The sequence below is a fragment of the Ornithorhynchus anatinus genome, chromosome 1 (assembly GCF_004115215.2).
Source record: "Ornithorhynchus anatinus isolate Pmale09 chromosome 1, mOrnAna1.pri.v4, whole genome shotgun sequence".
Lineage (NCBI taxonomy): Eukaryota > Metazoa > Chordata > Mammalia > Monotremata > Ornithorhynchidae > Ornithorhynchus > Ornithorhynchus anatinus.
In genome coordinates, this window is record NC_041728.1 from 17397346 (window position 1) to 17412577 (window position 15232).

The following is a 15232-nucleotide window of genomic DNA, read 5'->3' on the forward strand; positions in this document are numbered from 1 at the left end:
TGTTTAAGTGAGTTGCTCAAGTTCACACAGCAGACAAATGGTGGAGTTGGGATTAGAACCCATGACTTCCTGACTCCCAGGCCGGTGTTCACTACACCATGCTGCTTCTCAATGAGGTAATGATTTCATGTTTGGAATGCCTGTTCTATATATGAATGAGGGGTTTGGAAACCTGGAGTTCTTCCATTGGCACTACATCCTGTGTTAGTTTGCTCTTGGACCGTCACCTTATCGCCGTGCCCTGATTATCTTATTTCCATCTAGTTGGCAGCGTGCATCGGGGACACTGCTGCTGGAAAAGTTCAAATGTTTAATTGCCTGGGAAACGTCCGGACCCTCTTTCCAGGATTCTAGGATGAGAAGGGGACTCCCAGTACCATAGCTTCCTGGATTTGAAGCAACTGGTTTGAGGATCATATGGCAGGCACTGAGTCAGCAACCCAATAGATAGTATTTAGTTCAGCACTTCCGCTGCCCAGAGCACTGTGCTAAACCCTTGAGAGACTACACTAGAGTTAAAAGATATTATCTCTACCCTCAAGGACCTTACAATCCAGCAGGCAAATAGCTTTATTTCCCTGGGTGGTCTCTGAGTAAAAGGCCAGAAAGAAAAGGGTAATGGTAGAGCAAGAAGTAATAATAGTTTTCATAACACTTCACATTAAAAAACTGCCAAGAATGTTCAATTGTATTTATTCAATCATTTATTGAGCACATACTGTATATAAAGCACTGTGCTAAGCTCTTGGGAAAGTACACTATAACAGTAGACACATTCCCTGCCCATAGCGAGTTTACAGTCTAGAGGGGGAGATGGACATTAATATGTAAATAAATGAATGAATAAATAAGAATCTGACTTAAGCAGGTGAATCCCTTGAGTTTCTTTTCCCATTTCAAGGATAAAGCCAGTCCTTTTCTATAGATAGTTGTTTTTTTGTTTGTATGAGCATCATTTAATGTAAAATTGCCTCAGCTGAATATTGTTATGGTGGCATTGGCTAAGCACTTACTATATACATAAGACTATTAAGTGCAGGGGTAGATCCACTTATAAGCAGAACCAGAAACATGGGATTCTGTCCCAGTTGCCTGTCTTACATGGAGCTCACAGGCTGAGGGAGGGAGAACGGGTATTTTATCCCATTTTACAGATGAGGTAGAAGGTCAGTGACTTGCCCAAGATCACATAGCAAGAATTGGTGGAGTCAAGATTAGAACTCAGATTCTGATTCCCAAACCTAAACTCAATCTGCAAGGCCATGCTTTGTTGCAAATACATGGTCCAAATGCATGCTGGGAGGAAAATTGGGAGTAAGATACTCAGGTGATCACCTTTATGTCCTGCAGCTCACTGTGCACCATACTCAAGTAGACTCCTTCCTTACACTTTCACTTGCTCTGTGTAACACCGTCTGAATCCTGTCAAGCTGTAGGTCAGACAAATAGTCCCCTTTACCCTGTAATATTTGTTTCTATAGATGGTACTGGGCTAATGACAGTACTATCCTATGAAATAGAGATAATGCCAACCCACCACAGGAAAGGGAAATTAAAGTAATAAACCAAAAGGCACATTCTGTTTTGGATTCCCATGTTGCCATTTAATCTTTGCTTCCAAATGAAAAATTCGTTCTTCTAAAATAGTAACGTGGACATTTAAACTGGAACCAATATGTGTTTATGGTTTGGCTGTTCTCACTTTTATTTGGGCTTTATGCCCCCAATCTATTTTATAAAAATGGTATTCTTCAGCTTTCTGGAAACCTCTCTCTATAGTAAAATGTTTGAAAACAATGAGAAGAATAACAGTACTTAGATTAATATAGGATATTCCCCTAAAATTTACTAAAGAATAAAGAAAAAGCTTCCACTGACCTTTTTTTTTCCAGATTGGGAAATTCAAATAGCTCTTTCCTTCTTCAGACAGTTCATCATGGCTTTTCCCAAAACCCTTAGCGGCCAAGTCGAAGCAGGGTAAATCTACCCTCATTTCCTCCCTCCCAGCTCCTTCCCTCTCCTTCCAAAACAAAACAAATTAAAACAAAAAACTTCAAATCCATTGTTTCTCAAAGGATAATCCAGCTGCTAATTTTTCACTCACACATGCCCTGTTCTTCCCTTCCTTGTATTGCCTCCATCTTACAGTCCTTTTTTTCCTTCGCATAGTATTTATTAAGTACTTACTATGTGCCAGTCACTGTACTAAGCCCTGGAGTCGATAATCAGATTGGACACGGTCCACACCCCACCTGGGTGTCTCAGCCTTAATCCCCATTTTGGAGATGAGGTAACTGAGGCACATAGAAGTTATGACTTGCCCAACGTCACACAGCAGATAAGCGGCAAAACCGGGACTAGAATACAGGTCCTTCTGACCCTCAGGCCACGCTGCTCAACTGAATTCACCCCCTTACCCTGATGGTGCATAACATCATTAGGGCTAAGACTGGAGTGAGGGGGTCTAGGCTAGGATGGGAAGCGGGCAGTGACTGTATTTGAGGCAGAGGCCAGAGTGCTCGAGGACCTTCTAGTATTGCTTCAGAAAGGGGCTTGGGATAGTCTTGGAATTGGTACCGCCCATCTCCTGGGTATACCTGAATGGAGAGGAAAGTCAAGGTGGAGTGCAGTAGGTTCATTCAATAGTATTTATTGAGCGCTTACTATGTGCAGAACACTGTACTAAGCACTTGGAATGTACAATTGGGCAACAGATAGAGACAATCCCTGCCCATTGACGAGTTTACAGTCTCGGTTCTGCTAAGTGTACTACTTAGCAATTATGTATGTGGTAAGCAGAGTTCCTTTCTCACAAGATGTTCACAGTCTGAGGTGGAAAGATGGAGATGAAGCTTAGCCAACCACCTCCCTTTGCCTTGCCATAGTCTCTCTGGCTTCCATGTTTGTGCTCAAAGCCTTCCCGCTGCCTGGAACTCACTACCATTTCCAAACTTCCAGGCAGCAGCTGTCACATTTTCAACAGTCTTCTGAAATAATATCTCCCTAGGAGACCTTTCTCCTTCCCCCTCCGGACTCCCCAAGTTAATAATCCTGACAAGACCCCGATTCAGCACTTGTGCCTAGGATGATCTCCGTCTTCACAGCTACTGGTGGCAGCCTGACGTAGTGGATAGAGCACAGGCCTGGGAGTCCGAAGTTCATGGCTTCTAATCCTGGCTCTGCCATCTGTCTGCTGTGTGGCCTTGGGCAAGTCACTTCACTTCTCTGTGCCTCAGTTACCTCATCTGAAAAATGGGGATTGAGACTGTGAGCACCACATGGGATAGGGTCTGTCCAACCTGATTTGCTTGTATCCACCCCAGTGCTTAGTATAGTGTTTGGCACACGGATAACAAATGCCACAATTATTATTATTATTGTATACATCTTCATAAGTCCACTCTTGCTTAAGTATTAAAATCATGTATGTATCCACTTTTCCTTCTGCCTCCCTTTTTTATTTTTTAATTTGTTTAAGCACTTTCTATGCGCCAGGCACTGTTCTAAGCACAGGGGTAGATACAAGCTAAGTCCCTGTCCCATGTGGGGCTCACAGTCTTGTTCCCCATTTTAGATGGTGGATCTGAGGCACAGAGAAGTGAAGTGACTTGCCCAAGTTCACACAGCTGCCAAACATCAGAGCTGGGATTAGAACCCAGGTCCTTCTGACTCCCAGGTCCGTGCTCTATCCACTCTGTAAATTATTTTATTGCCTTTCTCAACTGCTAGAATCTTAGTCCCTTGAGGGTAGGGATCCCATCTACTAACTCCATTTTATTCTCCAAACCGCTTACTACAGTCCTCTGCACACCATAATCATCCTGTAAATGTGATTGATTGAAATAGAGGTCATTGCTCTGAAGTGGAGCAACTTCTTCACCAGACCTGATCTTTTCAATCCCTCTGTGGGATGCCTGCTTCACTGAGCAGGCCACTGAATCTGCTTCCCCGCTGGATCTGACTGCTTTCACTGCAGCTGTGTGCAGACACCTTTTGCCTGCCCAGGGATTCTGCCAGGGAATCAGGTGCACACCTGGTGTTCACCTTTGGGGACACAATTAGGGATGTGGGGAGGGAAGGGGAATAGAGAAGACACTTGACTCTCAGCTCCTTCTGGAGCTATCATCTGCAAATTGGAATCAGTGATATCGTTATTGATATATAATTCTAAATTGTTGTTGCTTTAACTTCGATGTGTTTTAACTGGCACTGGCCATCGTTGAGAACCTAGCTTGTTTACTTGGCTGAGAACTGGACTTTTGGAATCACTAAATGGAGCTTCTGCCAAGACAATCAATTGGCTGAAATAACCGATGGTTTATGTGCAATAGAAGGAAGGTTTGTCCAGGCGGTCCTCGGACGAATGGCAGAGTTAATTCCTGAAAACTGTGTCCAAGTTAGAATATAAATGGGAACCGGTTTTCTCATAGGACCAGTGTGATAAACAGGAGATTGATTTCTGAGCCAAGGTCGGGTATTCTGGCTACATTATGCATTCAGATGGAGCCAGAGGCCAACCATGTTGTTATATTCATCAATACTATAATAATCATAATGTTGGTATTTGTTAAGCGCTTACTATGTGCCGAACACTGTTCTAAGCGCTGGGGTAGATACAGGGTAATCAGGTCCTACACGGGGCTCATAGTCTTAATCCCCATTTTCCAGATGAGGTAACTGAGGCACAGAGAAGTGAAGTGACTTGCCCAAAGTCACACAGCTGACAAGGTGTAGCCGGGATTAGAACCCATGACCTCTGATTCCTAAGCCGGTGCTCTTTCAACTGAGCCACGCTGCTTCTTTATTATATATTGAGCTCTTATCCTGTTGCTTGGGAGTGTACAGTAGAGATAGTAGACCCAATCCTTGCCTTTAAGTAGCTTGCAATCTAATGGGGAATCAGTGTGGCCTACTGGAAAGAGCATGGGCCTGGGAGTCAGAGGATCATTTTCCTGCTGTGTGAACTTGGGGTAGTCACTTCTCTGTGCCTCAGTTACCTCATCTGTAAAATGGAGATTAAGAGTGTGAGCCCCTTGTGGGACACAGACTCCTACCTAATTAACTTTTTTTACCCCAGTGCGTAGCACATAAGAATAGCACATGGTGAATGTCGAACGAATCCGTAAAAAAGCCAATAAGCAAGCAAACAAAAACCCTTGGTTTTCTTTTCTCTTGATGCCCCATCTAATTGAGATTTCTCATCTTCAAGAAGGGGATCAAATTTAAGGATTCTGACCTCCTCTTGTATCTTCTCCAACAGTTCCTGGGGCATTTAAAACTCATCCTCTTCTGAAGTGGAGCTTCAGTAAACTTTCTATTCATTTTAGTAAAACTTTAGTACGAACCATCTCACCCTTAAAAAGAAAATGTAGTTGGATTCATAAACTATTCTGTGAAACAAAATGTCTTACTATCTCCGTAATAGGAAAGTGTGCTTTTCTTTATCACTTTCCAACCAAATCCTTTATAGCATCTGACAGTAAGTGATGAATTCCCTTGTATTCTCGTATTCCTTGTATACTGGTATTCCCCTTGTGAGGCAAGAGGGAACTGTACTTGTTTAGATAAGAAATGAAAGCAATGAGGGATGAAGTGACGCATCCCAGATTGTAGGAGAGATCATTCACAGAACTAAGAAGGAACATAGAGGCCTTGATTATCGGGTAGGGCAACTGAGATTTTGGAGTGAAATCAAGGGGTCACCCATTGTAAATCTACGGTTTACAATAATAACTTGTCTACTGTTGGTTGTTCATTCTCCCTAGTCTCTTTTTTGTTCCTTTTTTATTTCCCTATTCCAGAAGGAGGCAGAACTGATTTGGGAAGGGAAACTAGAATCCAAGAGTGCAGTGGGAAGTGTAAGTTGGCATCTCTGCCAAGGCTTCCCTTAAGAGAAGCTCTCAGGCAGGTATTTCCCCTGGCCAGATATATCACAAGTACAAGAAGAAATAGACCCAAACTAACTCCCAACACAGGGCCTAGAGATGTTTACCTAATCACCAAGTATGACACGCAGCGAGAGCCCAAGTCCCCAGCCCGGGCTCCTTTCGGGAATTGGGATGATTTTGATGGAGCGGAACGTGAGTTTGCCTACTCATTCTGTTCCCTAAGAAGAACTGAACACAGCATTCAGTCGTTCCAAAACTCTGCCTACTCTTTGAAAGGAAAATAGTCAAATTTTCATGCTGAAACTAATACTCTTTATTAAGAAGGATGGATTTGTATTTTACATGTGTTTCCATTTCCCTCAGTGCTACAAAAAATTAAATAATTTGCTTCAATTTGTAGAATTTTCTTTAAGGATTATGCATTTATTATTATATAATTTCAAAACCCAAACCAAAGCTCCGTCTATGCCTGCCTCCAGGTAAATACATTTAATGAAAAAATATTGAATATTAAAATGTTTGAATATAAAATATTGAATATACATATCTGTGAACCATGAACAAATGCAAAATCTTTCTGTCCCTAAAATTTTCTAAGTTTCATTTGGAGTCAAATGTTCAGATTTCTAGATGATTTCTTGGTGATTAATTTCATTTATATTTGCAACCAAGTAATACCTTATGCTATTTAGAAAAACAACTTCCCACTGGAACTAAATGTTTAATGGAAAATTTTATCATCACCACCAACTTTATTTAGGACTATTACAATATACCAGCACTGTACTAGACTCAGGGGGACTACAACGAGACTTAGTAAATATGATTATTGCCCTTAAGGAACTCACAGTCTATATAGGTGGTGGGGGATTCGAAAACATACGTAAGACTCCAACTAACAGAACAATACTATTACAGTTTATAAAATCTCAGACAAGCTGCTAAGGTAGTTTTGTCAACTGCCAATTTAATAGTTTATATTTTTTGTTTTTGTATGTTTTGTTTTTATGGTATTTGTAAGTGCTTCCTAGGTGCCAAGCACTATAGTAAGCATTGGGGTAGATATAGGATCATCAAGTTGGACCCAGTCCCCGTCCCACATGGAGCCCACAGTATAGGTAGGAGGGAGTAAAAGTTAATCCCCATTTAACAGATGAGATAACTGAGGCAGAGAGAAGTTAAGTGACTTGCCCAGAGTCGCACAGCAGACAGTTCTGGGATTTGATCCCAAGTCTTCTGACTGCCAGGCCTTGGATATTTCCATTAGGCCATGTGTTCCTTATTAAACAGATTAAACAGCCTTCTCCAAGCCTGAAAATGTTCAATTTTACTGGGCCTTCCTTTGATGCTTCCCTTCTGACTCTTCTAATACTTCACGCTACCTTCCTTCCCCAGAAGATTGGGGTGGGAGGGAAGAGTGGTGATGAACATGCCCCAGACAGTCCTTCCTCCCACACAACCCTTTGCCACCCACACCCCTCCGATGTCAGAGACCCATGCAACCACTGAGTCCAGTACTCTGTCCAGAGGACGTGTTTGGTAAATACTGTTGATTCTCATTCCCTTTAGCTGTGAGAAACACTGTCTCTTTTTACTTTGATTAGTAGCATCCAGGCCTCGGGCCTTATCCTCCATAGTCTTGGAAGTCTCCGTGTTGGTGAATCAATCAATTAGAGCTGTTTGCTGAGGGAGAGAGTACAAGATCAACCCACTTCCATGGTCACAAGGAGTTTAGAATCCGATGGACTGCAGGCTAAAAAGATCCTGGAGTGGCTGTCCAGCCTCTCTTCTACCACTGGAGATTAGGGATGTCATTCATAAGGACGCAATTTCACCGTGTCCATAACCATCGATTAGAGAAGAGGCATCTTGATATATTGAGGGAGCAGCAGAGAGGAGGAGGAGGAAGCTGGCAACATCTAAATCCAAAGGGTGGGCAGTGACCACCGCAGCTGACTGCTGAATTGATGGCAAAGGCTAGAGATGGAGGAATCTCATCCTAAATGGGTGATACTGGCAGTCTTGGAAGAGTGAGGATGGGGATCAAAACAGATAAGAGAAGGAACCTGGTCTAGTGGATAGAGCATAGCCTCGGGAGTCAGAAGGACCTGGATCCTAATGCCGACTCCCCTACTGGCCGGCCGTGTGACCTTGGCTAATCACTTCCCGTCTCTGAACCTCAGTTACCTCATCTGTAAAAAGAGGATTAAGATTGTGAGCCCTGTGTGGGACAGGGACTGTGTTCAATCCGATTTGTTTCCATCCACCCCAGTGCTTATAAACAATGCCTGGTACATAGTAAGTACTTAACAAATACCGCATTCATTATTATTTTTACCAGGTGATAGTTTCAAATCATCCAACAGCCACCACAAGCCTGCAGCCCCCTCTCTTTTCTCAGGACATCAGCACACGGGCAGGGGCTGTGGTTGTGCCAGTAGTGGGAAGTATGGGAAGCAGCCTGGCTGAGGGGAAAGAGCCCGGGCTAGGGAGTCAGAGGTCATGGGTTCTAATCCCAGTTCTGCCACTTGTCAGCTCTATGACTTTCCAAGTCCCCTAACTTCTCTGGGCCTCAGTGACCTCATCTGTAAAATGGGGATAAAGACTGTGAGCCCCACTTGGGACAAGCTGATGACCCTGTATCTACCCCAGTGCTTAGAACAGTGCTTGGCACACAGTAAGCGCTTAACAAATACCATCGTTGTCATTATTATTAGTGGAGCCCAGTCCACTCCAGGGGACACTGACAGGCTTGTTTTTTCTGAGATTATAATTGGTGCCCCAAATATATAAACTCTGTTTATGTGGAGAGAGTGTATCCCCATTTTAAATATTTTCCATGAGTTTTATATTTTAAAGCCCATTTAATTTTGGCAGCTCCAACTACATATTTCAGTATTAAACATATTGGGGGCATTTGTTCATTTGGCCATATGCAAATATTATCTATCCAAAATATCTAATTAAAAGATTATCCAAAATTATATCTAGAGACTCCTGGTGGGTTGCCTGAAAGTAATTGGATGGAAAAGTCTCCCTAATGAACAAGAGTCTAATCTGAATTATTGAAGTCTGAAATCTAGAAGTAGTGTGTAAAATTATACTGAAGGATGATTTCTGAGTGTGTGTGAGAATATAGTCTTGAGTTTGCTCTTATCTGTTCTTTGAAATCTGCCTAAAAGACCTGGAAAATAAGGCATTGCCTTCTCAGGTGCTTAATTAATTATGGTACTTCTTAAGTGCTTACTATGTGCCAAGCACTGTTCTAAGTCGTGGGGTAGATACAAATTAATCAGGTTGGACACAGTCCCTGTCCCACTTGAGGCTCACACTTAATCCCCATTTTATAGATGAGGGAACTGAGGCTCAGAGAAGTTGTGACTTGCCCACCAAAGTCACGCAATACACATGCGGCAGAGCTGTGATTAGTGAGTGTGAGTGGGCCACCCAAAATTGCACTTTTTGCTAATGAATCAGAGAACGAGCACAACTGTAGTGATTGGCTGTATGACTTTGGTGTATCAACAACGACGACTTTTACTTGACTCAATCATTTGGATTCACTGAGCACTTACTGTGTGCTTGTGAGAATAATAATAATAATGATGGTATTTGTTAGGCGCTTACTATGTGCCACATGCTGTTCTAAGCACTGGGGGGATACAAGGTAATCAGGTTGTCCCATGTGGGGCTCACGGTCTTCATTCCCATTTTGAAGATGAGGCCTAGAGAAGTGAAGTGACTTGCCCAAAGTCACATAGCTGATGGGAGGCAGAGCCGGGATTAAAACCCATGACTTCTGACTCCCAAGACTGGGCTCTTTCCACTAAGATACGCTGCTTCTACAACAAAATAGACACATTCTTCGCCCACAATGAGTTTATAGTCCAGCGGGACTGAGAATGAAGACAGTGAATTACTACCCTGGTCACTCAATGTATTCTATTCAGTAGAACTGTCTCCTATATCAAAATCAGATTGGTAAACAGGAGTGAGCCCATCATTGGGCAGGGATTATCTCTATCTGTTGCTGAATTGTACATTCCCAGAACTTAGTACAGTGCTCTGCACATAGTAAATGCTCAATAAATACTATTTAATAATAATAATGAACCTATGACCTTTTGACTCCCAGGCCTGTTCTCTATCCACTAAGTCACACTGTTTCTACAGGTGCTTCTCTGTATGTCCTGGGATTGCAGTCTCATGAACATTTTTTGAATCACAGAATCACAAGGTAGATGAAAATTCTCCTTTAAGGCAAAGCCTGAATTATTTTGAGAGCAGTAGAGGGGACAAAGGAAGAAAGCAGGGTACAGAATCATCTCACAGTCCACCCCAGTGGTACCAACATTAATGAGGAAATTTACCCTTAGATTTTCAGCTGGATAGGCATTTGATGCTATTGCGGTTTTCATTATGTCATTCTTTCTTTTATATTTCATTATACAAGATCAGGGAAATGATAAATTCAGGAAAACAAAATCGAAGAAAAATAGGATATTCTGGAGTACAGGCTCCAAGACCAATAATAATAATAATAATGATTGTATAAGTTTTGTCCAGTACTGTACTAATTGCGGGGGTGATACAAGATAATCAGGTCCCACATAAGGCTAACGTAAGTAAGAAGCACCATGGTCCAGTGGTTAGAGCCCAGGCCTGGGAGTCAGGACCTGAATTCTAATCCTGACTCCACTGCTTGTTTGCTGTGTGACTTTGGGCAAATCACTTCAGTTCTCTGTGCCTTGGTTACATCATCTGTAAAATGGGGATTAGGACTGGGAGCGCCGTGTGGGACAGAGACCGTGTCCAACCTGATTCATTTGTATCTACCTCAGAGCTAAGTATGGTGCCTGACATAGTATCATAAAAATAGCAAAAATGGCACAAATTCCATAAAGTCAGAGGGAGTATAATCTGTGGAATTTATTGAGCACTTACCGTGTGTAGAGCACAGTACTAAGTAGTCAGTGCACCGTCAGCACCACAGCAGCTTCCAGCACCCTCCCAACCATTCTAAATCATATGGAGGTCCCAGGATGGCACAGGTAGAGATGGTGGATTACCATGAGTGTCCCTCGGGGGTTGGAAGGCTGAAGCCACAGGTTTCTGCAGCTTTTGCTCTTACTGCTGACTGTGAACAGAAGTGGAGCGAGGCCCGAGATAGCAGGGAGAGGCGGCTGTGGGGGTTATTGACATTGGAGATGGGTGAACCAAGGGTAGGGGCCTGCTCTGTGTTGTAATCCCCGCTCTGCTGCATGTTTGCTGTCTGACCTTGGGCAAGTCTCTTAACTTCTCTGAGCCTCAGTTACCTCATCTGTAAAATGGGGATAAAGAGTGGGAGCCCTATGTGGGACAGGGACTGTGTCCAACCTGAATACTTTGTATCTACCCCAGAGTTTAGAACAGTGCTTGGCACATAGTAAGTGCTTCACAAGTATTATAACAATTATTATTCTAGGCCCCATACATTCTCAAGACTCCTTTATTAAGGCCAGGTAAAGGTTTGGCCCCACCCAGGACCCACTCCCTAGATAGGTCAGGAGTTGATCCCTTTTGTTTCCTAGAAATTGCCATTTTTTTCCTTACCTCCCCTACAATCCCTGACTGACCTTTTAGATGACCAAAGGAGCTGACTGTAATTGAGCACTGCCACCTGTCTCTCATTTCTTTCTCTCGCTCGCTCCCTCTCTCCCTCCCCCTCTTTCCACCTATGAGGCTTATTTTTACTCTGACCTTGATTCTACTTTTGTTTCCACAGTCAACCCTTATGCGTAAGAATTATATAGCATTTTATATAGCATTTCCAAATTATTTTATCATTGCTAATTGGTCCTTTGTAGTACTCCCACAAGGAATGAGCATATTATCCTTTTTAATCATTTAGATCAATCAATCAATGGCATTTGTTGAAAACTTTCTGTGCAGAGCACTGAACTAAATAGAAGAGTACAATACAACAGAGTTAGTAGACGCATTGCCTACCCACAATGAGCTCACAGTCTACAAGGAGATTTCTATTCTCTAAAGTTTATCTTTTCTAGAATATTATATCCAGTCCATTTCTTTGCTCCAAAGTTCGTTCTCTGCCATGGTTATTATCATCCTATTTATTTGAAAATCCAATTCAACACTTTAAAATTAAAGGTTCTTTGTCTTTTCCCTTGGTATTCCCGTAATCATTTACAGGACTGTTGTTTACCTTTATCTTGCTCTTCCTTTGTTCCTTTCTCCTCTTCTCACTCCCAGTGGTTTTACTCCTTATTTAGACTTTGAGCCCCATGTGGGGCATGGACTGTGTCCAACCTGTCAAACTTGTATCTACCCCAGTGCTTAGAACAGTGCTTGACACATAGTAAGCACTTAACTAATACCATAAAATAAAATAGAATCTGGAAGGAATTGCAGCTTCTTAATATGTGTTGCAATATCTACAGCCTCTTCCTTCCAATTACCACCTAAATCTTGAAATTGTGTCTTAAAATGGACAAAAATATTAGAAAACAGGATATGACTTTTTTGGTTTCCTTCCTATTCCTACTCACTTTTGTGTTTCTCCCTTATTACTTCCTCCTATAAGCCTGCAAGGATTTTTTTCATTTTGCAACATAAAAGGTCTTCTTTCCTTTGTGAATTCTGTTCTGTGATAAGACGAACTTCATTTTGTGAAGGAAGATAAAAATAATCTTGACCAGAGAATAGAGTGGAAAATATATTAGCTGGTGAACATTAACATTTCCAGTAATTGATGATATCAGTCAAATACAGCATAACCATCATTCACATAAGCATGTCCCTAACTTTAAGAATCAAATAATCAAAGATGTGTTATACATAGCCAATGTTACAAAAGGTAGTGTTGCAAAATCATTACAAGTTAAAGCATTAATCTTTAAGGCAAAAGTTATGCTTTATTTAATTTTTTTGTAGATCTAGTAGCTATTTTAATAGTACTTTGATTGTAGTTTTTAGCCCTGAAGGCATGTTAAGTATTGTCTGTAATAAGCTCTGCCATTTGTACCATTTGTCTGGAAAATAACTTTTCAAAAAGCTCTCAAAGAGGGCATTCTATGAAAGGAAAAATTTTCTAATGCTATAGCAGCAGCATTAGAGAGTTTGTTGATCTTCAATATTAAAATATAAAGTGTTATGAATAAAACAAAAAATTTTTACAATATTTACTTTTACACAATTTTTAAAAGAATCAGTCAATTACAAAATTGTATACAGAATCAAATTGGATCATAGGATCTGTTCTTTGTCTCTTCCACGAGGATATAGACACCTGTCCAAAAATTGTTTTCTCAAATGTTTAAGGGGACTTGGGGCAATTAATGTCCAGTTTCACCAGTCAGAAGGCCCCCACATTCTCATCCCAGCACTGCAGTGTGCAGTGGTCTACAGTGTGACCTTGGGCAAGTCACTTAACTTCTCTGTATCTCAGTTACCTCATCTGTAAAATGGGGATTAAAACTGTGAGCCATATGTGGGACATTGTGTCTGGCCTGATTAGCTTGACTCTACCCCAGTTCTTAGTACAATGCCTTGCACATAGCAAATGCTTACAAATAGCATTTTTTTAAAAAAAGAAAAAGGAAATATTACTGAGGAAACCTTGGGAATTATGCTAATGATGAAATGATCTTGGGACCCCAAACTTGCAAAGTACAGAACTATTTTCTGCCATTTAGATGCTTACAGTCTAAAAGATAAGGCTTAGTAGAATGGATAAGAAACTTTTCTGAATCCTACGCATTTTTTCATCCAGCTAGAGGACGCCGAGAAAGTTGTAGGGGAAAGCTGAATCCCAATCAGGGAAAACGTAAAACTTCTGAAGTGCACAAAAAAGCTGAACTTACTAACCCATCCAACCCAAGTGGTTATCTGAATCCACCCATTAGCCACTAATAGCTGGACTCAATGATCCCATTTAAAAAATGCTTCCAAAAAGAGACCTAAAGAACAGAATGCCAATGAACGATTCCCACCAGTTGCCTTGGAAGCAAATTAAAATTGATGGTATGTTTATTAGATACACATCGTCAGAAGAGGAACACGTCTGAAACAGAATGAAAAGAAAACAAATATATCAATAATGCTGACATGTGCAGTATATTAAACCAGTAGGATTGTGTAAGCCTTAGGCCAAGAGATAATTATAGATATGATTGTGCGAGTTCGCTTCGCTTCTCACATGAGTTATTGAAAAATACATTATGGAAAGCCCTGAGTGAAAGAGTTCTTAGATGTAGGAAACAAACTGGCAGCAAAGCAGATTGAAATTGTTGCTCAGGCCCTGAATAAGGTGAGAGAGAACCTCCGCTCCTATCAAAAATGAATGTCATTAGAAGAAATGTAATCAATGTTTATGTTTAATTTCATTTGTAGTTTGGGGATTTAACTTAATTGATTTCACTTCTGTTTCTTTTGACTTCATCTCCCCTTCAGTGTTTCTAGGGAAAGACACCGAGACATGTGAAACAGGCTGTGTTCGAATGCAAAGTGGGCCAGACTTTTCTTTAGATTAGTTCTGTTGGAGGCCAGCCCTTTTTGTAGATAGGTAATAGGACTGGGGATGGATCATGTTTCTTTCCTCAAAATGAACATTTGTGGGGTGATTTTGATTAAACCTTGTTCCTTCCTAAACCAATCTGCCTTCGTGTACTGTGGTACACTGTGGGGACAGCCAGATGGAGGAAGCCGAGCTGCTTAGAAAAGTGACCTTCTCAGACCACAGGAAATGAGTTTGAATTCTTGTTCTATTGAACAGTCAGGGTGCAAAAATGCAAGAATAATAAGTTGACAAGCAGCAAGGTTTTGGAGGAAAGGGAATATTTGCATCTTCTATGAAAAAGGTTTTGCAAATAGTTTTAGCTAAACCATAAATATTACCACTTTAAAGGTCTTTAATCCTAATCAGATGATTTCCAGAAATGTCTCACTTCTCCAAAGGAATGTGGGCTTCTGAAAGAGATGAAACCAAGAAGGTCTTGACTTGGAATGTCCTGGCCTTGGGATAATGCAGTTGCTCACCTGACCAACACATTTTGAAAATATCATTCTATATACACAACCACCCAAAGTTCTTAATATGGTCATCCTGGTGTATCTATTCCACTTCATAGACTGAGTATCTCTGTTGCTCTAAAGCAATGTGGGCATTTTCCACAGTATTCTACTGAATCGGTGACTTGCCAGATAGAAACCCTTAGGTGACTTTCTGTTTTTATCACTCTATTTGTCCACATAACTAAAATGACCAATTGACTTTGGGGGAAGAGAAAGTTTTCCAATGGTGTATATAAAATGCATATGAACCATCGACTGTTATGATTGTGTCT